Consider the following 25885-nt stretch of genomic DNA (forward strand, 5'->3'; position numbering starts at 1 on the left):
TCTTCAAATAGCCAGCTTTGCAGCCTCTTGGCATTCTCTCAACCAGTTTCACCTGGAATGCTTTTCAAACAGTCTTGAAGGAGTTCCCACATATGCTGAGCACTTGTTGGCTGCTTTTCCTTCACTCTGCGATCCGACTCATCCCAAACCATCTCAATTTGGTTGAGGTCAGGGAATTTTGGAGGCCAGGTCATCTGATGCAGCACTCCATCACTCTCCTTTTTGGTCAAATAGCCCTTACATAGCCTGGAGGTGTGTTGGGTCATTGTCCTTTTGAAAAACAAATGATAGTCCCACTAAGCCCAAACCAGATGGGATAATGTATCGCTGCAGAATGCTGTGGAGCCATGCTGGTTAAGTGTGCCTTGAATTCTAAATAAATCACAGCAAAGCACCCCCACACCATAGCACCTCCTCCTCCATGCTTTATGGTGGGAAATAATACATGCTGAGATCATCCGTTCACCCACACCGCGTCTCACAAAGACACGGCGGCTGGAACCAAAAATCTCAAATTTGGACTAATCAGACCAAAGGACAGATTTCCACCGGTCTAATGTCCATTGCTTGTGTTTCTTGGCCCAAGCATGTCTCTTTTTGTTATTGGTGTCCTTTAGTAGTGGTTTCTTTGCAGCAATTCGACCATGAAGGCCTGATTCACACAGTCTCCTCTGAACAGTTGATGTTGAGATGTTTGAACTCCGTGAAGCATTTATTTGAACTTATCCTCTGCTGCAGAGGTAACTCTGGGTCTTCAATTCCTGTGGCGGTCCTCATGAGAGCCAGTTTCATAATAGTGCTTGATGATTTTTGCGACTGCACTTTAAGAAACGTTCAAAGTTCTTGAAATGTTCCGTATTGACTGACCGCTTTGCTTATTTGAGCTGTTCTTGCCATAATATGGACTTGGTCTTTTACCAAATAGTGCTAACTTCTGTATACTACCTCGACCTTGTCACAACACAACTGATTGGCTCAAACGCATTAAGAAGGAAAGAAATTCCACAAATTAACTTTTTAGAAGGCACACCTTTTAATTTAAATGCATTCCAGGTGACTACCTCATGAAGCTGGTTTAGAGAATGCCAAGAGTGTGCAAAGCTGTCATCAAGGCAAAGGGTTGCTATTTGAAGAATCTCAAATCTCAAATATATTTAGATTTGTTTAACACTTTTTTGGTTACTACATGATGTGTTATTTCATAGTTTTGATGTCTTCACTATTATTCTACAATGTAGAAAATAGTACAAATAAATAAAATCCCTGGAATGAGTAGGGGTTCTAAAAAATGTTGACCGGTAGTATATATCAAGCTAGCTAACTAGCAGATTTATATCAATCATCAATATCAATAATTAGCTCATTTCCCACCCTCTTTTCCCGATGTCAATCATGTGTTTAGGAGACTGTAAATACCTTGCTTACAATTTGTAAATAAAAATGCAGATGCCAAAATATATATGTATGTTTTGCTATAGAGGCAGTTGATGTGTGATGCATTTCAAGTTACTGTATGTGCACCCTTTTTCATTTTGAGTACCTGCCCCATGAAAGGTCTGTGCACGGCCCTGGTTCCACTACCAAGCTCAATGAAGCACAGTGAAAGTATTCAAAATGATTTCAAATAGTCTCTGAACCCAGGTCTGAGCTCCACCTTCTTCCCAATAATTGTATTTATTTATTTATATTTCAAGGAAGGAAGGGGAACCAAATAAAAAATGCATACTCTTTGAGAGCATAGTGCCTTTTATAAAAGTCAACTCAGAAGCTCATCCCACACAGAAGCACCTGGTGATTCCATTTCTGCCAAGCCAACTTTTTTTCAAAGTCATTCTTTTTTCCCTTCCTGTTTTGGGACCTTTTTTGTGTCCCCACCTTAAACACATTCCTTCCCCAAACCACCCCATTCTAAATACATATTGCTTTTCCCACCACCGTTGTGCCGTCTCATAGTCCCAAATGAAAAATCCTCTAGGCAGATACCAACCTGTGATATGTATTTATGATAGATTTATAAGTTCATCCATATTTCTATATTCCGTGCCATTGGACCCGCGCCCGTTTCCTGTTTTAAGATAAGGAACTTCAATGATGGAGCCTGGTGATGGATTCATCCGATGCATTGGGATGACTACTGTGACTGTCTTCTCCTCTCTAATCTAACCCATCTCTCTTTCTCTCTCTTGCTGTGTCATCCCCCTCTCACTCTCTTTCTCTGTGTGATGGGATAGATGACAAACGACAATCTCATTTCTATTCAGCCGTGCTTCCTGCTATCTGCCGGGACTAGGTCATGCTATAAGTGTCATAGTAAATCCCAGCAGGGCTACCAGAATAGGGGAGCGACAGAGCAGTCATTCAGGAAGACCATTAGCTATGTCTCCCTGTGTGTCAGATAGTTAGCACTCCTCTCTACTCTGATTGATTCTGATGGATGACGGATAATGTAGCGAGAGTTCATCTGACAACAAGTGGGAATATGATCCTTTTGGTCATAATGGTGATGATGGTGATCAAATCAAGTTTTATTGGTCACATGCACCGAATACAAAAGGTGTACACTTAGTTATAAGCCTTTAACCAACAATGCAGTTCAAGAAATAGAGTCGAGAAAATATTTAGTAAATAAACTAAAGGTAAAAATAAAATAAGTAACACAATAAAATAACAATAACGACACTATATACAGGGGTTCCGTACCGTGTCAATGTGCGGGGGTACAGGTTAGTCGAGGTAATTTGTACATGTAGGTAGGGGTAAAATGACTGCATAGATAATAAACTGAGTAGCAGCAGTGTAAAAACAAACTGCGGGGGGGGAGGGGGGGTCAATGTAAATAGTCCGGGTGGCCATTTGATTAAGTGTTCAACAGTCTTACGGCTTGGGGGTAGAAGTTGTTAAGGAGGCTTTTGGTCCTAGACTTGGCGCTCTGGTACCCCTTGCCCTGTGGTAGCAGAGAGAACAGTCTATGACTTGGGTGACTGGAGTCTTTGACAATTTTTTGGACTTCCTCTGACACCGCCTAGTATATAGGTCCTGGATGGCAGGAAGCTTGGCCCCAGTGATGTACTGAGCCGTACACACTACCCTCTGTAGTGCCTAATGTTCTGATGCCGAGTAGTTGCCATACCAGGCGGTGATGCAACCACTCAGGATGCTCTCGATGGTGCTGCTGTAGAACCTTTTGAGAATCTGAGGACCCATGCCAAATCTTTTCAGTCTCCTGAGGGGGAAAAGGTGTTGTCGTGCCTTCTTCACAACTGTCTTGGTGTGTTTGGACCACGATAGTTCGTTGGTGATGTGGACACCAAGGAACATGAAACTCTCGACCCGCTCCACTACAGCCCTGTCAATGTTAATGGGGGTCTGTTCGGCCCGCCTCTTCCAGTAGTCCACGATCAGCTCCTTTCTTTTGCTCACATTGAGGGAGAGGTTGTTGTCCTGGCAACACACTGCCAGGTCTTTGACCTCCTCCCTATAGGTTGTCTCATCGATGTCGGTGATCAGGCCTACCAATGTTGTGTCATCAGAAAACTAAATGATGGAGATGATGGAGATGATGATGGAGATGTTGATGGAGATGATGGAGATGATGATGAAGATGATGATGATGGAGATGTTGATGGAGATGATGGAGATGAGGATGGAGATGAGATGATGGTGATGATGATGGAGATGAGGATGGAGATGATGATGGAGATGAGGATGAAGATGATGATGGAGATGATGATGGTGATGACGGAGATGATGGAGATGATGATGGAGATGATGATGGAGGTGATGATGGAGATGATGATGGTGATGATGGAGATGATGGTAATGATGGAGATGATGGCGATGATGATGGCGATGATGATGGGGATGATGATGGAGATGATGGAGATGATGATGGTGATGATGGAGATGATGATGGCAGTGGTGATAGTGATAGTTTCAGTTATGACTCTTTGGACCCTCTGTATTAGGATGTATAGTATCTCTTTCTGATGATGATGATGGTGACGATGATGAAGATGATGATGAAGATAATAATGGTGGTGGTAATGACAAATAAAAAAGGCAGTTGAAATCACAAATGGACCATTTGCGACTCACGCCCATTACACCTGCAATCCATAATTAAAATGGCTGAATATCACAGTCAGAAAGCGATTCCTCCAATAATTACACATACTTTACTCCACTGTACTGTAATGTGATGGAAATGAGCATAGACAAGGATAGCTCTGTAAAGGAACTACATCAAATCATCTGTCTGAATGGTTGTGGTAGACAGTGGATGATATGAGAGCTGGTGCTCGTCAATTACTTATTCTGTGCCATCCAATGATTGCTCATATTAAACCCCAGCTTTGTAAAAGGCCCCCATTTAAGATAAGAGGAAAAACGTCCTCCCTCGCTTCCTCGCTCTCCCATTTCCAGTGTCCTATCCCATGACCCCACGACGCAATGACCCCACCTCCCTCCTGCCCTCGGTGTATGAATTAACCAGCCACAGAACAATACTTGCACATGAAAAGGGACGAGAGAAACGTTGACATCGCTCAACAATTAACCAAGCAGAATGCCCTATTCAAATGGATAGGATTTCAGTATGGAAGAAGGAGAATGAATGAGAGAGAAGAGATGCTAGTTCAATTACCGGGACCCTGAAGAGATCTGGGAGCTCTGTGTGTTTTGAATGGAACAGTACCCAAAAATGGGAAATTAATTATCGATTGTAATTACAGTGAGATCTGTGGCGGCTCGGCTGGTACCAGCCCTGGCTCTTTAGGATGGGTTATAAGAGAGGCAAAGGGGAAGCATTTACACGTAACACCAATTAGAGTAGTTCAATGTTTAATGTTATCACCGTAGGTTTTGAGAATATTTGAGTTATAGGGGGAGGTGGGGTTTAGGTATAAGCCAGGGTAGTGGTGGAGACATTTACATGTAACACAAGGAGGGGGGGGGGACATTTACACTAGTGTAAAGTTTGGCTAGTCTTCTGAACAACAGTTTCCTGATGAGAGAGCACATTTTCTATACCAGGCGAAATCGCGCCTCATTACCTCATTGTTATGGATGTATCCAAACAAATGGCTCTAGAAAACAGCTTAAACAAATGCAGCTACTGTTGTTATTCTGGCTGTGCTGTTTGACGTGACTGTAACTTAGACGTAGTGGCTAGCTAGCAAGCAAGGGAAAAGAACGTTGCCAGCAAGTATGGCTATGAAACATTCAGAACAAACAACTGGGTCACATCCATAGATACAGAACAAGAAGACTGAATGACTGGGTCACATCTATAGATACAGAACAAAAAAGACTGAACGACTGGGTCACATCCATAGATACAGAACAAGAAGACTGAACGACTGGGTCACATCTATAGATACAGAACAAAAAGACTGAACGACTGGGTCACATCTATAGATACAGAACAAAAAGACTGAACGACTGGGTCACATCTATAGATACAGAACAAGAAGACTGAACGACTGGGTCACATCTATAGATACAGAACAAGAAGACTGAACAACTGGGTCACATCTATAGATACAGAACAAAAAGACTGAACGACTGGGTCACATCTATAGATACAGAACAAAAGACTGAACGACTGGGTCACATCCATAGATACAGAACAAAAAGACTGAACGACTGGGTCACATCTATAGATACAGAACAAGAAGACTGAACGACTGGGTCACATCCATAGATACAGAACAAAAAGACTGAACGACTGGGTCACATCTATAGATACAGAACAAAAAGACTGAACAACTGGGTCACATCTATAGATACAGAACAAGAAGACTGAACGACTGGGTCACATCCATAGATACAGAACAAAAAGACTGAACGACTGGGTCACATCCATAGATACAGAACAAGAAGACTGAACGACTGGGTCACATCTATAGATACAGAACAAAAAAGACTGAACGACTGGGTCATATCCATAGATACAGAACAAGAAGACTGAACAACTGGGTCACATCTATAGATACAGAACAAGAAGACTGAACGACTGGGTCACATCTATAGATACAGAACAAGAAGACTGAACGACTGGGTCACATCTATAGATACAGAACAAGAAGACTGAACGACTGGGTCACATCTATAGATACAGAACAAGAAGACTGAACTACTGGGTCACATCTATAGATACAGAACAAAAAGACTGAACGACTGGGTCACATCTATAGATATAGAACAGGAAGACTGAACGACTGGGTCACATCTATAGATACAGAACAAAAAGACTGAACGACTGGGTCACATCTATAGATACAGAACAAGAAGACTGAACGACTGGGTCACATCTATAGATACTGAACAAAAAGACTGAACGACTGGGTCACATCTATAGATACAGAACAAAAAGACTGAACGACTGGGTCACATCTATAGATACAGAACAGGAAGACTGAACGACTGGGTCACATCCATAGATACAGAACAAGAAGACTGAACGACTGGGTCACATCCATAGATACAGAACAAAAAGACTGAACGACTGGGTCACATCAATAGATACAGAACAAGAAGACTGAACGACTGGGTCACATCTATAGATACAGAACAAAAAGACTGAACGACTGGGTCACATCTATAGATACAGAACAAGAAGACTGAACGACTGGGTCACATCCATAGATACAGAACAAAAAGACTGAATGACTGGGTCACATCTATAGATACAGAACAAAAAGACTGAACGACTGGGTCACATCTATAGATACAGAACAAAAAGACTGAACGACTGGGTCACATCTATAGATACAGAACAGGAAGACTGAATGACTGGGTCACATCTATAGATACAGAACAGGAAGACTGAACGACTGGGTCACATCTATAGATACAGAACAAGTAGACTGAACGACTGGGTCACATCCATAGATACAGAACAAAAAGACTGAACGACTTGGTCACATCTATAGATACAGAACAAGAAGACTGAACGACTGGGTCACATCTATAGATACAGAACAAAAAGACTGAACGACTGGGTCACATCCATAGATACAGAACAAAAAGACTGAACGACTGGGTCACATCTATAGATACAGAACAAGAAGACTGAACAACTTGGTCACATCTATAGATACAGAACAAGAAGACTGAACGACTGCGTCACATCCATAGATACAGAACAAAAAGACTGAACGACTGGGTCACATCCATAGATACAGAACAAGAAGACTGAACGACTGGGTCACATCTATAGATACAGAACAAAAAGACTGAACGACTGGGTCACATCTATAGATACTGAACAAAAAGACTGAACGACTGGGTCACATCTATAGATACAGAACAAAAAGACTGAACGACTGGGTCACATCAATAGATACAGAACAGGAAGACTGAACGACTGGGTCACATCTATAGATACAGAACAAGAAGACTGAACGACTGGGTCACATCCATAGATACAGAACAAAAAGACTGAATGACTGGGTCACATCTATAGATACAGAACAAAAAGACTGAACGACTGGGTCACATCTATAGATACAGAACAAAAAGACTGAACGACTGGGTCACATCTATAGATACAGAACAGGAAGACTGAATCACTGGGTCACATCTATAGATACAGAACAGGAAGACTGAACGACTGGGTCACATCTATAGATACAGAACAAGAAGACTGAACGACTGGGTCACATCTATAGATACAGAACAAGAAGACTGAACGACTGGGTCACATCTATAGATACAGAACTGGAAGACTGAACGACTGGGTCACATCTATAGATACAGAACATAAAGACTGAACGACTGGGTCACATCTATAGATACAGAACAAAAAGACTGAACGACTGGGTCACATCTATAGATACAGAACAAGAAGACTGAACGACTGGGTCACATCTATAGATACAGAACAAGAAGACTGAACGACTGGGTCACATCTATAGATACAGAACAAGAAAACTGAACGACTGGGTCACATCTATAGATACAGAACAAAAAGACTGAACGACTGGGTCACATCTATAGATACAGAACAAAAAGACTGAATGACTGGGTCACATCTATAGATACAGAACAAAAAGACTGAATGACTGGGTCACATCTATAGATACAGAACAAGAAGACTGAACGACTGGGTCACATCTATAGATACAGAACAAAAAGACTGAACGACTGGGTCACATCAATAGATACAGAACCTAAAGACTGAACGACTGGGTCACATCTATAGATACAGAACAAAAAGACTGAATGACTGGGTCACATCTATAGATACTGAACAAGAAGACTGAACGACTGGGTCACATCTATAGATACAGAACAGGAAGACTGAACGACTGGGTCACATCCATAGATACAGAACCTAAAGACTGAACGACTGGGTCACATCTATAGATACAGAACAAGAAGACTGAACGACTGGGTCACATCCATAGATACAGAACAAAAAGACGGGATGACTGGGTCACATCTATAGATACAGAACAAAAAGACTGAACGACTGGGTCACATCTATAGATACAGAACAAAAAGACTGAACGACTGGGTCACATCTATAGATACAGAACAGGAAGACTGAATGACTGGGTCACATCTATAGATACAGAACAGGAAGACTGAACGACTGGGTCACATCTATAGATACAGAACAAGAAGACTGAACGACTGGGTCACATCTATAGATACAGAACAAGAAGACTGAACGACTGGGTCACATCTATAGATACAGAACTGGAAGACTGAACGACTGGGTCACATCTATAGATACAGAACATAAAGACTGAACGACTGGGTCACATCTATAGATACAGAACAAAAAGACTGAACGACTGGGTCACATCTATAGATACAGAACAAGAAGACTGAACGACTGGGTCACATCTATAGATACAGAACAAGAAGACTGAACAACTGGGTCACATCTATAGATACAGAACAAAAAGACTGAACGACTGGGTCACATCTATAGATACAGAACAAGAAGACTGAACGACTGGGTCACATCTATAGATACAGAACAAGAAGACTGAACGACTGGGTCACATCTATAGATACAGAACTGGAAGACTGAACGACTGGGTCACATCTATAGATACAGAACATAAAGACTGAACGACTGGGTCACATCTATAGATACAGAACAAAAAGACTGAACGACTGGGTCACATCTATAGATACAGAACAAGAAGACTGAACGACTGGGTCACATCTATAGATACAGAACAAGAAGACTGAACGACTGGGTCACATCTATAGATACAGAACAAGAAGACTGAACGACTGGGTCACATCTATAGATACAGAACAAAAAGACTGAACGACTGGGTCACATCTATAGATAAAGAACAAAAAGACTGAATGACTGGGTCACATCTATAGATACAGAACAAAAAGACTGAATGACTGCGTCACATCTATAGATACAGAACAAGAAGACTGAACGACTGGGTCACATCTATAGATACAGAACAAAAAGACTGAACGACTGGGTCACATCAATAGATACAGAACAAGAAGACTGAACGACTGGGTCGCATCTATAGATACAGAACAAGAAGACTGAACGACTGGGTCACATCTATAGATACAGAACAAGAAGACTGAACGACTGGGTCACATCTATAGATACAGAACAAGAAGACTGAACAACTGGGTCACATCTATAGATACAGAACAAAAAGACTGAACGACTGGGTCACATCTATAGATATAGAACAGGAAGACTGAACGACTGGGTCACATCTATAGATACAGAACAAAAAGACTGAACGACTGGGTCACATCTATAGATACAGAACAAAAAGACTGAACGACTGGGTCACATCTATAGATACAGAACAAAAAGACTGAACGACTGGGTCACATCTATAGATACTGAACAAAAAGACTGAACGACTGGGTCACATCTATAGATACAGAACAAAAAGACTGAATGACTGGGTCACATCTATAGATACAGAACAGGAAGACTGAACGACTGGGTCACATCCATAGATACAGAACAAAAAGACTGAACGACTGGGTCACATCTATAGATACAGAACAAGAAGACTGAACGACTGGGTCACATCCATAGATACAGAACAAAAAGACGGAATGACTGAGACACATCTATAGATACAGAACAAAAAGACTGAACGACTGGGTCACATCTATAGATACAGAACAAAAAGACTGAACGACTGGGTCACATCTATAGATACAGAACAGGAAGACTGAACGACTGGGTCACATCTATAGATACAGAACAAGAAGACTGAACGACTGGGTCACATCTATAGATACAGAACAAGAAGACTGAACGACTGGGTCACATCTATAGATACAGAACTGGAAGACTGAACGACTGGGTCACATCTATAGATACAGTACAAGAAGACTGAACGACTGGGTCACATCTATAGATACAGAACTGGAAGACTGAACGACTGGGTCACATCTATAGATACAGAACATAAAGACTGAACGACTGGGTCACATCTATAGATACAGAACAAAAAGACTGAACGACTGGGTCACATCTATAGATACAGAACAAGAAGACTGAACGACTGGGTCACATCTATAGATACAGAACAAGAAGACTGAACAACTGGGTCACATCTATAGATACAGAACAAAAAGACTGAACGACTGGGTCACATCTATAGATACAGAACAAGAAGACTGAACGACTGGGTCACAACTATAGATACAGAACAAAAAGACTGAACGACTGGGTCACATCTATAGATACAGAACAAGAAGACTGAACGACTGGGTCACATCCATAGATACAGAACAAGAAGACTGAACGACTGGGTCACATCTATAGATACAGAACAAGAAGACTGAACGACTGGGTCACATCTATAGATGCAGAACAAGAAGACTGAACGACTGGGTCACATCTATAGATACAGAACAAGAAGACTGAACGACTGGGTCACATCTATAGATACAGAACAAGAAGACTGAACGACTGGGTCACATCTATAGATACAGAACAAAAAGACTGAACGACTGGGTCACATCTATAGATACAGAACAAAAAGACTGAATGACTGGGTCACATCTATAGATACAGAACAAAAAGACTGAATGACTGGGTCACATCTATAGATACAGAACAAGAAGACTGAACGACTGGGTCACATCTATAGATACAGAACAAAAAGACTGAACGACTGGGTCACATCAATAGATACAGAACAAGAAGACTGAACGACTGGGTCGCATCAATAGATACAGAACAAAAAGACTGAATGACTGGGTCACATCTATAGATGCAGAACAAAAAGACTGAACGACTGGGTCACATCTATAGATACAGAACATAAAGACTGAACGACTGGGTCACATCTATAGATACAGAACAAGAAGACTGAATGACTGGGTCACATCTATAGATACAGAACAAGAAGACTGAACGACTGGGTCACATCCATAGATACAGAACAAGAAGACTGAACGACTGGGTCACATCTATAGATACAGAACAAAAAAGACTGAACGACTGGGTCACATCTATAGATACAGAACAAGAAGACTGAACAACTGGGTCACATCTATAGATACAGAACAAGAAGACTGAACGACTGGGTCACATCCATAGATACAGAACAAAAAGACTGAACGACTGGGTCACATCCATAGATACAGAACAAGAAGACTGAACGACTGGGTCACATCTATAGATACAGAACAAAAAGACTGAACGACTGGATCACATCTATAGATATAGAACAGGAAGACTGAACGACTGGGTCACATCTATAGATACAGAACAAAAAGACTGAATGACTGGGTCACATCTATAGATACAGAACAAGAAGACTGAACGACTGGGTCACATCTATAGATACAGAACAAGAAGACTGAACGACTGGGTCACATCTATAGATACAGAACAAGAAGACTGAACAACTGGGTCACATCTATAGATACAGAACAAAAAGACTGAACGACTGGGTCACATCTATAGATATAGAACAGGAAGACTGAACGACTGGGTCACATCTATAGATACAGAACAAAAAGACTGAACGACTGGGTCACATCTATAGATACAGAACAAGAAGACTGAACGACTGGGTCACATCTATAGATACTGAACAAAAAGACTGAACGACTGGGTCACATCTATAGATACAGAACAAAAAGACTGAATGACTGGGTCACATCTATAGATACAGAACAGGAAGACTGAACGACTGGGTCACATCCATAGATACAGAACAAGAAGACTGAACGACTGGGTCACATCCATAGATACAGAACAAAAAGACTGAACGACTGGGTCACATCAATAGATACAGAACAAGAAGACTGAATGACTGGGTCACATCTATAGATACAGAACAAAAAGACTGAACGACTGGGTCACATCTATAGATACAGAACAAGAAGACTGAACGACTGGGTCACATCTATAGATACAGAACAAGAAGACTGAACGACTGGGTCACATCTATAGATACAGAACAAGAAGACTGAACGACTGGGTCACATCTATAGATACAGAACTGGAAGACTGAACGACTGGGTCACATCTATAGATACAGAACATAAAGACTGAACGACTGGGTCACATCTATAGATACAGAACAAAAAGACTGAACGACTGGGTCACATCTATAGATACAGAACAAGAAGACTGAACGACTGGGTCACATCTATAGATACAGAACAAGAAGACTGAACGACTGGGTCACATCTATAGATACAGAACAAGAAGACTGAACGACTGGGTCACATCTATAGATACAGAACAAAAAGACTGAACGACTGGGTCACATCTATAGATACAGAACAAAAAGACTGAATGACTGGGTCACATCTATAGATACAGAACAAAAAGACTGAATGACTGGGTCACATCTATAGATACAGAACAAGAAGACTGAACGACTGGGTCACATCTATAGATACAGAACAAAAAGACTGAATGACTGGGTCACATCTATAGATACAGAACAAGAAGACTGAACGACTGGGTCACATCTATAGATACAGAACAAAAAGACTGAACGACTGGGTCACATCAATAGATACAGAACAAGAAGACTGAACGACTGGGTCGCATCTATAGATACAGAACAAGAAGACTGAACGACTGGGTCACATCTATAGATACAGAACAAGAAGACTGAACGACTGGGTCACATCTATAGATACAGAACAAGAAGACTGAACAACTGGGTCACATCTATAGATACAGAACAAAAAGACTGAACGACTGGGTCACATCTATAGATATAGAACAGGAAGACTGAACGACTGGGTCACATCTATAGATACAGAACAAAAAGACTGAACGACTGGGTCACATCTATAGATACAGAACAAAAAGACTGAACGACTGGGTCACATCTATAGATACAGAACAAAAAGACTGAACGACTGGGTCACATCTATAGATACTGAACAAAAAGACTGAACGACTGGGTCACATCTATAGATACAGAACAAAAAGACTGAATGACTGGGTCACATCTATAGATACAGAACAGGAAGACTGAACGACTGGGTCACATCCATAGATACAGAACAAAAAGACTGAACGACTGGGTCACATCTATAGATACAGAACAAGAAGACTGAACGACTGGGTCACATCCATAGATACAGAACAAAAAGACGGAATGACTGAGACACATCTATAGATACAGAACAAAAAGACTGAACGACTGGGTCACATCTATAGATACAGAACAAAAAGACTGAACGACTGGGTCACATCTATAGATACAGAACAGGAAGACTGAATGACTGGGTCACATCTATAGATACAGAACAGGAAGACTGAACGACTGGGTCACATCTATAGATACAGAACAAGAAGACTGAACGACTGGGTCACATCTATAGATACAGAACAAGAAGACTGAACGACTGGGTCACATCTATAGATACAGAACTGGAAGACTGAACGACTGGGTCACATCTATAGATACAGTACAAGAAGACTGAACGACTGGGTCACATCTATAGATACAGAACTGGAAGACTGAACGACTGGGTCACATCTATAGATACAGAACATAAAGACTGAACGACTGGGTCACATCTATAGATACAGAACAAAAAGACTGAACGACTGGGTCACATCTATAGATACAGAACAAGAAGACTGAACGACTGGGTCACATCTATAGATACAGAACAAGAAGACTGAACAACTGGGTCACATCTATAGATACAGAACAAAAAGACTGAACGACTGGGTCACATCTATAGATACAGAACAAGAAGACTGAACGACTGGGTCACAACTATAGATACAGAACAAAAAGACTGAACGACTGGGTCACATCTATAGATACAGAACAAGAAGACTGAACGACTGGGTCACATCTATAGATACTGAACAAAAAGACTGAACGACTGGGTCACATCTATAGATACAGAACAAAAAGACTGAATGACTGGGTCACATCTATAGATACAGAACAGGAAGACTGAACGACTGGGTCACATCCATAGATACAGAACAAGAAGACTGAACGACTGGGTCACATCCATAGATACAGAACAAAAAGACTGAACGACTGGGTCACATCAATAGATACAGAACAAGAAGACTGAATGACTGGGTCACATCTATAGATACAGAACAAAAAGACTGAACGACTGGGTCACATCTATAGATACAGAACAAGAAGACTGAACGACTGGGTCACATCTATAGATACAGAACAAGAAGACTGAACGACTGGGTCACATCTATAGATACAGAACAAGAAGACTGAACGACTGGGTCACATCTATAGATACAGAACTGGAAGACTGAACGACTGGGTCACATCTATAGATACAGAACATAAAGACTGAACGACTGGGTCACATCTATAGATACAGAACAAAAAGACTGAACGACTGGGTCACATCTATAGATACAGAACAAGAAGACTGAACGACTGGGTCACATCTATAGATACAGAACAAGAAGACTGAACGACTGGGTCACATCTATAGATACAGAACAAGAAGACTGAACGACTGGGTCACATCTATAGATACAGAACAAAAAGACTGAACGACTGGGTCACATCTATAGATACAGAACAAAAAGACTGAATGACTGGGTCACATCTATAGATACAGAACAAAAAGACTGAATGACTGGGTCACATCTATAGATACAGAACAAGAAGACTGAACGACTGGGTCACATCTATAGATACAGAACAAAAAGACTGAATGACTGGGTCACATCTATAGATACAGAACAAGAAGACTGAACGACTGGGTCACATCTATAGATACAGAACAAAAAGACTGAACGACTGGGTCACATCAATAGATACAGAACAAGAAGACTGAACGACTGGGTCGCATCTATAGATACAGAACAAGAAGACTGAACGACTGGGTCACATCTATAGATACAGAACAAGAAGACTGAACGACTGGGTCACATCTATAGATACAGAACAAGAAGACTGAACAACTGGGTCACATCTATAGATACAGAACAAAAAGACTGAACGACTGGGTCACATCTATAGATATAGAACAGGAAGACTGAACGACTGGGTCACATCTATAGATACAGAACAAAAAGACTGAACGACTGGGTCACATCTATAGATACAGAACAAAAAGACTGAACGACTGGGTCACATCTATAGATACAGAACAAAAAGACTGAACGACTGGGTCACATCTATAGATACAGAACAAAAAGACTGAACGACTGGGTCACATCTATAGATACAGAACAAAAAGACTGAACGACTGGGTCACATCTATAGATACAGAACAGGAAGACTGAACGACTGGGTCACATCCATAGATACAGAACAAAAAGACTGAACGACTGGGTCACATCTATAGATACAGAACAAGAAGACTGAACGACTGGGTCACATCCATAGATACAGAACAAAAAGACGGAATGACTGAGACACATCTATAGATACAGAACAAAAAGACTGAACGACTGGGTCACATCTATAGATACAGAACAAAAAGACTGAACGACTGGGTCACATCTATAGATACAGAACAGGAAGACTGAACGACTGGGTCACATCTATAGATACAGAACAGGAAGACTGAACGACTGGGTCACATCTATAGATACAGAACAAGAAGACTGAACGACTGGGTCACATCTATAGATACAGAACAAGAAGACTGAACGACTGGGTCACATCTATAGATACAGAACTGGAAGACTGAACGACTGGGTCACATCTATAGATACAGTACAAGAAGACTGAACGACTGGGTCACATCTATAGATACAGAACTGGAAGACTGAACGACTGGGTCACATCTATAGATACAGAACATAAAGACTGAACGACTGGGTCACATCTATAGATACAGAACAAAAAGACTGAACGACTGGGTCACATCAATAGATACAGAACAAGAAGACTGAACGACTGGGTCACATCTATAGATACAGAACAAGAAGACTGAACGACTGGGTCACATCTATAGATACAGAACAAGAAGACTGAACGACTGGGTCGCATCTATAGATACAGAACAAGAAGACTGAACGACTGGGTCACATCTATAGATACAGAACAAAAAGACTGAACGACTGGGTCACATCTATAGATACAGAACATAAAGACTGAACGACTGGGTCACATCTATAGATACAGAACAAGAAGACTGAATGACTGGGTCACATCTATAGATACAGAAGAAGAAGACTGAACGACTGGGTCACATCCATAGATACAGAACAAGAAGACTGAACGACTGGGTCACATCTATAGATACAGAACAAAAAAGACTGAACGACTGGGTCACATCTATAGATACAGAACAAGAAGACTGAACAACTGGGTCACATCTATAGATACAGAACAAGAAGACTGAACGACTGGGTCACATCCATAGATACAGAACAAAAAGACTGAACGACTGGGTCACATCCATAGATACAGAACAAGAAGACTGAACGACTGGGTCACATCTATAGATACAGAACAAAAAGACTGAACGACTGGGTCACATCTATAGATATAGAACAGGAAGACTGAACGACTGGGTCACATCTATAGATACAGAACAAAAAGACTGAACGACTGGGTCACATCTATAGATACAGAACAAGAAGACTGAACGACTGGGTCACATCTATAGATACAGAACAAGAAGACTGAACGACTGGGTCACATCTATAGATACAGAACAAGAAGACTGAACAACTGGGTCACATCTATAGATACAGAACAAAAAGACTGAACGACTGGGTCACATCTATAGATATAGAACAGGAAGACTGAACGACTGGGTCACATCTATAGATACAGAACAAAAAGACTGAACGACTGGGTCACATCTATAGATACAGAACAAGAAGACTGAACGACTGGGTCACATCTATAGATACTGAACAAAAAGACTGAACGACTGGGTCACATCTATAGATACAGAACAAAAAGACTGAATGACTGGGTCACATCTATAGATACAGAACAGGAAGACTGAACGACTGGGTCACATCTATAGATACAGAACAGGAAGACTGAACGACTGGGTCACATCTATAGATACAGAACAAGAAGACTGAACGACTGGGTCACATCTATAGATACAGAACAAGAAGACTGAACGACTGGGTCACATCTATAGATACAGAACTGGAAGACTGAACGACTGGGTCACATCTATAGATACAGTACAAGAAGACTGAACGACTGGGTCACATCTATAGATACAGAACTGGAAGACTGAACGACTGGGTCACATCTATAGATACAGAACATAAAGACTGAACGACTGGGTCACATCTATAGATACAGAACAAAAAGACTGAACGACTGGGTCACATCTATAGATACAGAACAAGAAGACTGAACGACTGGGTCACATCTATAGATACAGAAGAAGAAGACTGAACAACTGGGTCACATCTATAGATACAGAACAAAAAGACTGAACGACTGGGTCACATCTATAGATACAGAACAAGAAGACTGAACGACTGGGTCACAACTATAGATACAGAACAAAAAGACTGAACGACTGGGTCACATCTATAGATACAGAACTAGAAGACTGAACGACTGGGTCACATCCATAGATACAGAACAAGAAGACTGAACGACTGGGTCACATCTATAGATACAGAACAAGAAGACTGAACGACTGGGTCACATCTATAGATGCAGAACAAGAAGACTGAACGACTGGGTCACATCTATAGATACAGAACAAGAAGACTGAACGACTGGGTCACATCTATAGATACAGAACAAGAAGACTGAACGACTGGGTCACATCTATAGATACAGAACAAAAAGACTGAACGACTGGGTAACATCTATAGATACAGAACAAAAAGACTGAATGACTGGGTCACATCTATAGATACAGAACAAAAAGACTGAATGACTGGGTCACATCTATAGATACAGAACAAGAAGACTGAACGACTGAGTCACATCTATAGATACAGAACAAAAAGACTGAACGACTGGGTCACATCAATAGATACAGAACAAGAAGACTGAACGACTGGGTCGCATCAATAGATACAGAACAAAAAGACTGAATGACTGGGTCACATCTATAGATGCAGAACAAAAAGACTGAACGACTGGGTCACATCTATAGATACAGAACATAAAGACTGAACGACTGGGTCACATCTATAGATACAGAACAAGAAGACTGAATGACTGGGTCACATCTATAGATACAGAAGAAGAAGACTGAACGACTGGGTCACATCCATAGATACAGAACAAGAAGACTGAACGACTGGGTCACATCTATAGATACAGAACAAAAAAGACTGAACGACTGGGTCACATCTATAGATACAGAACAAGAAGACTGAACAACTGGGTCACATCTATAGATACAGAACAAGAAGACTGAACGACTGGGTCACATCCATAGATACAGAACAAAAAGACTGAACGACTGGGTCACATCCATAGATACAGAACAAGAAGACTGAACGACTGGGTCACATCTATAGATACAGAACAAAAAGACTGAACGACTGGGTCACATCTATAGATATAGAACAGGAAGACTGAACGACTGGGTCACATCTATAGATACAGAACAAAAAGACTGAATGACTGGGTCACATCTATAGATACAGAACAAGAAGACTGAACGACTGGGTCACATCTATAGATACAGAACAAGAAGACTGAACGACTGGGTCACATCTATAGATACAGAACAAGAAGACTGAACAACTGGGTCACATCTATAGATACAGAACAAAAAGACTGAACGACTGGGTCACATCTATAGATATAGAACAGGAAGACTGAACGACTGGGTCACATCTATAGATACAGAACAAAAAGACTGAACGACTGGGTCACATCTATAGATACAGAACAAGAAGACTGAACGACTGGGTCACATCTATAGATACTGAACAAAAAGACTGAACGACTGGGTCACATCTATAGATACAGAACAAAAAGACTGAATGACTGGGTCACATCTATAGATACAGAACAGGAAGACTGAACGACTGGGTCACATCCATAGATACAGAACAAGAAGACTGAACGACTGGGTCACATCCATAGATACAGAACAAAAAGACTGAACGACTGGGTCACATCAATAGATACAGAACAAGAAGACTGAATGACTGGGTCACATCTATAGATACAGAACAAAAAGACTGAACGACTGGGTCACATCTATAGATACAGAACAAGAAGACTGAACGACTGGGTCACATCCATAGATACAGAACAAAAAGACTGAATGACTGGGTCACATCTATAGATACAGAACAAAAAGACTGAACGACTGGGTCACATCTATAGATACAGAACAAAAAGACTGAACGACTGGGTCACATCTATAGATACAGAACAGGAAGACTGAATGACTGGGTCACATCTATAGATACAGAACAGGAAGACTGAACGACTGGGTCACATCTATAGATACAGAACAAGTAGTCTGAACGACTGGGTCACATCCATAGATACAGAACAAAAAGACTGAACTACTTGGTCACATCTATAGATACAGAACAAAAAGACTGAATGACTGGGTCACATCTATAGATACAGAACAAGAAGACTGAACGACTGGGTCACATCTATAGATACAGAACAAGAAGACTGAACGACTGGGTCACATCTATAGATACAGAACAAGAAGACTGAACAACTGGGTCACATCTATAGATACAGAACAAAAAGACTGAACGACTGGGTCACATCTATAGATATAGAACAGGAAGACTGAACGACTGGGTCACATCTATAGATACAGAACAAAAAGACTGAACGACTGGGTCACATCTATAGATACAGAACAAGAAGACTGAACGACTGGGTCACATCTATAGATACAGAACAAAAAGACTGAACGACTGGGTCACATCTATAGATACAGAACAAAAAGACTGAACGACTGGGTCACATCTATAGATACAGAACAGGAAGACTGAACGACTGGGTCACATCCATAGATACAGAACAAGAAGACTGAACGACTGGGTCACATCCATAGATACAGAACAAAAAGACTGAACGACTGGGTCACATCTATAGATACAGAACAAGAAGACTGAACGACTGGGTCACATCTATAGATACAGAACAAAAAGACTGAACGACTGGGTCACATCTATAGATACAGAACAAGAAGACTGAACGACTGGGTCACATCCATAGATACAGAACAAAAAGACTGAATGACTGGGTCACATCTATAGATACAGAACAAAAAGACTGAACGACTGGGTCACATCTATAGATACAGAACAAAAAGACTGAACGACTGGGTCACATCTATAGATACAGAACAGGAAGACTGAATGACTGGGTCACATCTATAGATACAGAACAGGAAGACTGAACGACTGGGTCACATCTATAGATACAGAACAAGTAGTCTGAACGACTGGGTCACATCCATAGATACAGAACAAAAAGACTGAACTACTTGGTCACATCTATAGATACAGAACAAGAAGACTGAACGACTGGGTCACATCTATAGATACAGAACAAAAAGACTGAACGACTGGGTCACATCCATAGATACAGAACAAAAAGACTGAACGACTGGGTCACATCTATAGATAGAGAACAAGAAGACTGAACAACTGGGTCACATCTATAGGTACAGAACAAGAAGACTAAACGACTGCGTCACATCCATAGATACAGAACAAAAAGACTGAACGACTGGGTCACATCCATAGATACAGAACAAGAAGACTGAATGACTTGGTCACATCTATAGATACAGAACAAAAAGACTGAACGACTGGGTCACATCTATACATACAGAACAAGAAGACTGAACAACTGGGTCACATCTATAGATACAGAACAAAAAGACTGAACGACTGGGTCACATCTATAGATATAGAACAGGAAGACTGAGCGACTGGGTCACATCTATAGATACAGAACAAAAAGATGAACGACTGGGTCACATCTATAGATACTGAACAAAAAGACTGAACGACTGGGTCACATCTATAGATACAGAACAAAAAGACTGAATGACTGGGTCACATCTATAGATACAGAACAAAAAGACTGAACGACTGGGTCACATCTATAGATACAGAACAAAAAGACTGAACGACTGGGTCACATCTATAGATACAGAACAGGAAGACTGAATGACTGGGTCACATCTATAGATACAGAATAGGAAGACTGAACGACTGGGTCACATCTATAGATACAGAACAAGAAGACTGAACGACTGGGTCACATCTATAGATACAGAACAAGAAGACTGAACGACTGGGTCACATCTATAGATACAGAACTGGAAGACTGAACGACTGGGTCACATCTATAGATACAGAACATAAAGACTGAACGACTGGGTCACATCTATAGATACAGAACAAAAAGACTGAACGACTGGGTCACATCTATAGATACAGAACAAGAAGACTGAACGACTGGGTCACATCTATAGATACAGAACAAGAAGACTGAACGACTGGGTCACATCTATAGATACAGAACAAGAAGACTGAACGACTGGGTCACATCTATAGATACAGAACAAAAAGACTGAACGACTGGGTCACATCTATAGATACAGAACAAAAAGACTGAACGACTGGGTCACATCTATAGATACAGAACAGGAAGACTGAATGACTGGGTCACATCTATAGATACAGAATAGGAAGACTGAACGACTGGGTCACATCTATAGATACAGAACAAGAAGACTGAACGACTGGGTCACATCTATAGATACAGAACAAGAAGACTGAACGACTGGGTCACATCTATAGATACAGAACTGGAAGACTGAACGACTGGGTCACATCTATAGATACAGAACTGGAAGACTGAATGACTGGGTCACATCTATAGATACAGAACATAAAGACTGAACGACTGGGTCACATCTATAGATACAGAACAAAAAGACTGAACGACTGGGTCACATCTATAGATACAGAACAAGAAGACTGAACGACTGGGTCACATCTATAGATACAGAACAAAAAGACTGAACGACTGGGTCACATCTATAGATACAGAACAAGAAGACTGAACGACTGGGTCACATCTATAGATACAGAACAAAAAGACTGAACGACTGGGTCACATCTATAGATACAGAACAAAAGACTGAACGACTGGGTCACATCCATAGATACAGAACAAGAAGACTGAACGACTGGGTCACATCTATAGATAAAGAACAAGAAGACTGAACGACTGGGTCACATCTATAGATACAGAACAAGAAGACTGAACGACTGGGTCACATCTAAAGATGCAGAACAAGAAGACTGAACGACTGGGTCACATCTATAGATACAGAACAAGAAGACTGAACAACTGGGTCACATCTATAGATACAGAACAAGAAGACTAAACGACTGCGTCACATCCATAGATACAGAACAAAAAGACTGAACGACTGGGTCACATCCATAGATACAGAACAAGAAGACTGAATGACTTGGTCACATCTATAGATACAGAACAAAAAGACTGAACGACTGGGTCACATCTATACATACAGAACAAGAAGACTGAACAACTGGGTCACATCTATAGATACAGAACAAAAAGACTGAACGACTGGGTCACATCTATAGATACAGAACAGGAAGACTGAATGACTGGGTCACATCTATAGATACAGAACAGGAAGACTGAACGACTGGGTCACATCTATAGATACAGAACAAGTAGTCTGAACGACTGGGTCACATCCATAGATACAGAACAAAAAGACTGAACTACTTGGTCACATCTATAGATACAGAACAAGAAGACTGAACGACTGGGTCACATCTATAGATACAGAACAAAAAGACTGAACGACTGGGTCACATCCATAGATACAGAACAAAAAGACTGAACGACTGGGTCACATCTATAGATAGAGAACAAGAAGACTGAACAACTGGGTCACATCTATAGGTACAGAACAAGAAGACTAAACGACTGCGTCACATCCATAGATACAGAACAAAAAGACTGAACGACTGGGTCACATCCATAGATACAGAACAAGAAGACTGAATGACTTGGTCACATCTATAGATACAGAACAAAAAGACTGAACGACTGGGTCACATCTATACATACAGAACAAGAAGACTGAACAACTGGGTCACATCTATAGATACAGAACAAAAAGACTGAACGACTGGGTCACATCTATAGATATAGAACAGGAAGACTGAGCGACTGGGTCACATCTATAGATACAGAACAAAAAGATGAACGACTGGGTCACATCTATAGATACTGAACAAAAAGACTGAACGACTGGGTCACATCTATAGATACAGAACAAAAAGACTGAATGACTGGGTCACATCTATAGATACAGAACAAAAAGACTGAACGACTGGGTCACATCTATAGATACAGAACAAAAAGACTGAACGACTGGGTCACATCTATAGATACAGAACAGGAAGACTGAATGACTGGGTCACATCTATAGATACAGAATAGGAAGACTGAACGACTGGGTCACATCTATAGATACAGAACAAGAAGACTGAACGACTGGGTCACATCTATAGATACAGAACAAGAAGACTGAACGACTGGGTCACATCTATAGATACAGAACTGGAAGACTGAACGACTGGGTCACATCTATAGATACAGAACATAAAGACTGAACGACTGGGTCACATCTATAGATACAGAACAAAAAGACTGAACGACTGGGTCACATCTATAGATACAGAACAAGAAGACTGAACGACTGGGTCACATCTATAGATACAGAACAAGAAGACTGAACGACTGGGTCACATCTATAGATACAGAACAAGAAGACTGAACGACTGGGTCACATCTATAGATACAGAACAAAAAGACTGAACGACTGGGTCACATCTATAGATACAGAACAAAAAGACTGAACGACTGGGTCACATCTATAGATACAGAACAGGAAGACTGAATGACTGGGTCACATCTATAGATACAGAATAGGAAGACTGAACGACTGGGTCACATCTATAGATACAGAACAAGAAGACTGAACGACTGGGTCACATCTATAGATACAGAACAAGAAGACTGAACGACTGGGTCACATCTATAGATACAGAACTGGAAGACTGAACGACTGGGTCACATCTATAGATACAGAACTGGAAGACTGAATGACTGGGTCACATCTATAGATACAGAACATAAAGACTGAACGACTGGGTCACATCTATAGATACAGAACAAAAAGACTGAACGACTGGGTCACATCTATAGATACAGAACAAGAAGACTGAACGACTGGGTCACATCTATAGATACAGAACAAAAAGACTGAACGACTGGGTCACATCTATAGATACAGAACAAGAAGACTGAACGACTGGGTCACATCTATAGATACAGAACAAAAAGACTGAACGACTGGGTCACATCTATAGATACAGAACAAAAGACTGAACGACTGGGTCACATCCATAGATACAGAACAAGAAGACTGAACGACTGGGTCACATCTAAAGATGCAGAACAAGAAGACTGAACGACTGGGTCACATCTATAGATACAGAACAAGAAGACTGAACAACTGGGTCACATCTATAGATACAGAACAAGAAGACTAAACGACTGCGTCACATCCATAGATACAGAACAAAAAGACTGAACGACTGGGTCACATCCATAGATACAGAACAAGAAGACTGAATGACTTGGTCACATCTATAGATACAGAACAAAAAGACTGAACGACTGGGTCACATCTATACATACAGAACAAGAAGACTGAACAACTGGGTCACATCTATAGATACAGAACAAAAAGACTGAACGACTGGGTCACATCTATAGATATAGAACAGGAAGACTGAGCGACTGGGTCACATCTATAGATACAGAACAAAAAGATGAACGACTGGGTCACATCTATAGATACTGAACAAAAAGACTGAACGACTGGGTCACATCTATAGATACAGAACAAAAAGACTGAATGACTGGGTCACATCTATAGATACAGAACAAAAAGACTGAACGACTGGGTCACATCTATAGATACAGAACAAAAAGACTGAACGACTGGGTCACATCTATAGATACAGAACAGGAAGACTGAATGACTGGGTCACATCTATAGATACAGAATAGGAAGACTGAACGACTGGGTCACATCTATAGATACAGAACAAGAAGACTGAACGACTGGGTCACATCTATAGATACAGAACAAGAAGACTGAACGACTGGGTCACATCTATAGATACAGAACTGGAAGACTGAACGACTGGGTCACATCTATAGATACAGAACATAAAGACTGAACGACTGGGTCACATCTATAGATACAGAACAAAAAGACTGAACGACTGGGTCACATCTATAGATACAGAACAAGAAGACTGAACGACTGGGTCACATCTATAGATACAGAACAAGAAGACTGAACGACTGGGTCACATCTATAGATACAGAACAAGAAGACTGAACGACTGGGTCACATCTATAGATACAGAACAAAA

The sequence above is a fragment of the Salmo salar genome, chromosome ssa17, assembly GCF_905237065.1.
Source record: "Salmo salar chromosome ssa17, Ssal_v3.1, whole genome shotgun sequence".
Classification (NCBI taxonomy): Eukaryota; Metazoa; Chordata; class Actinopteri; order Salmoniformes; family Salmonidae; genus Salmo; species Salmo salar.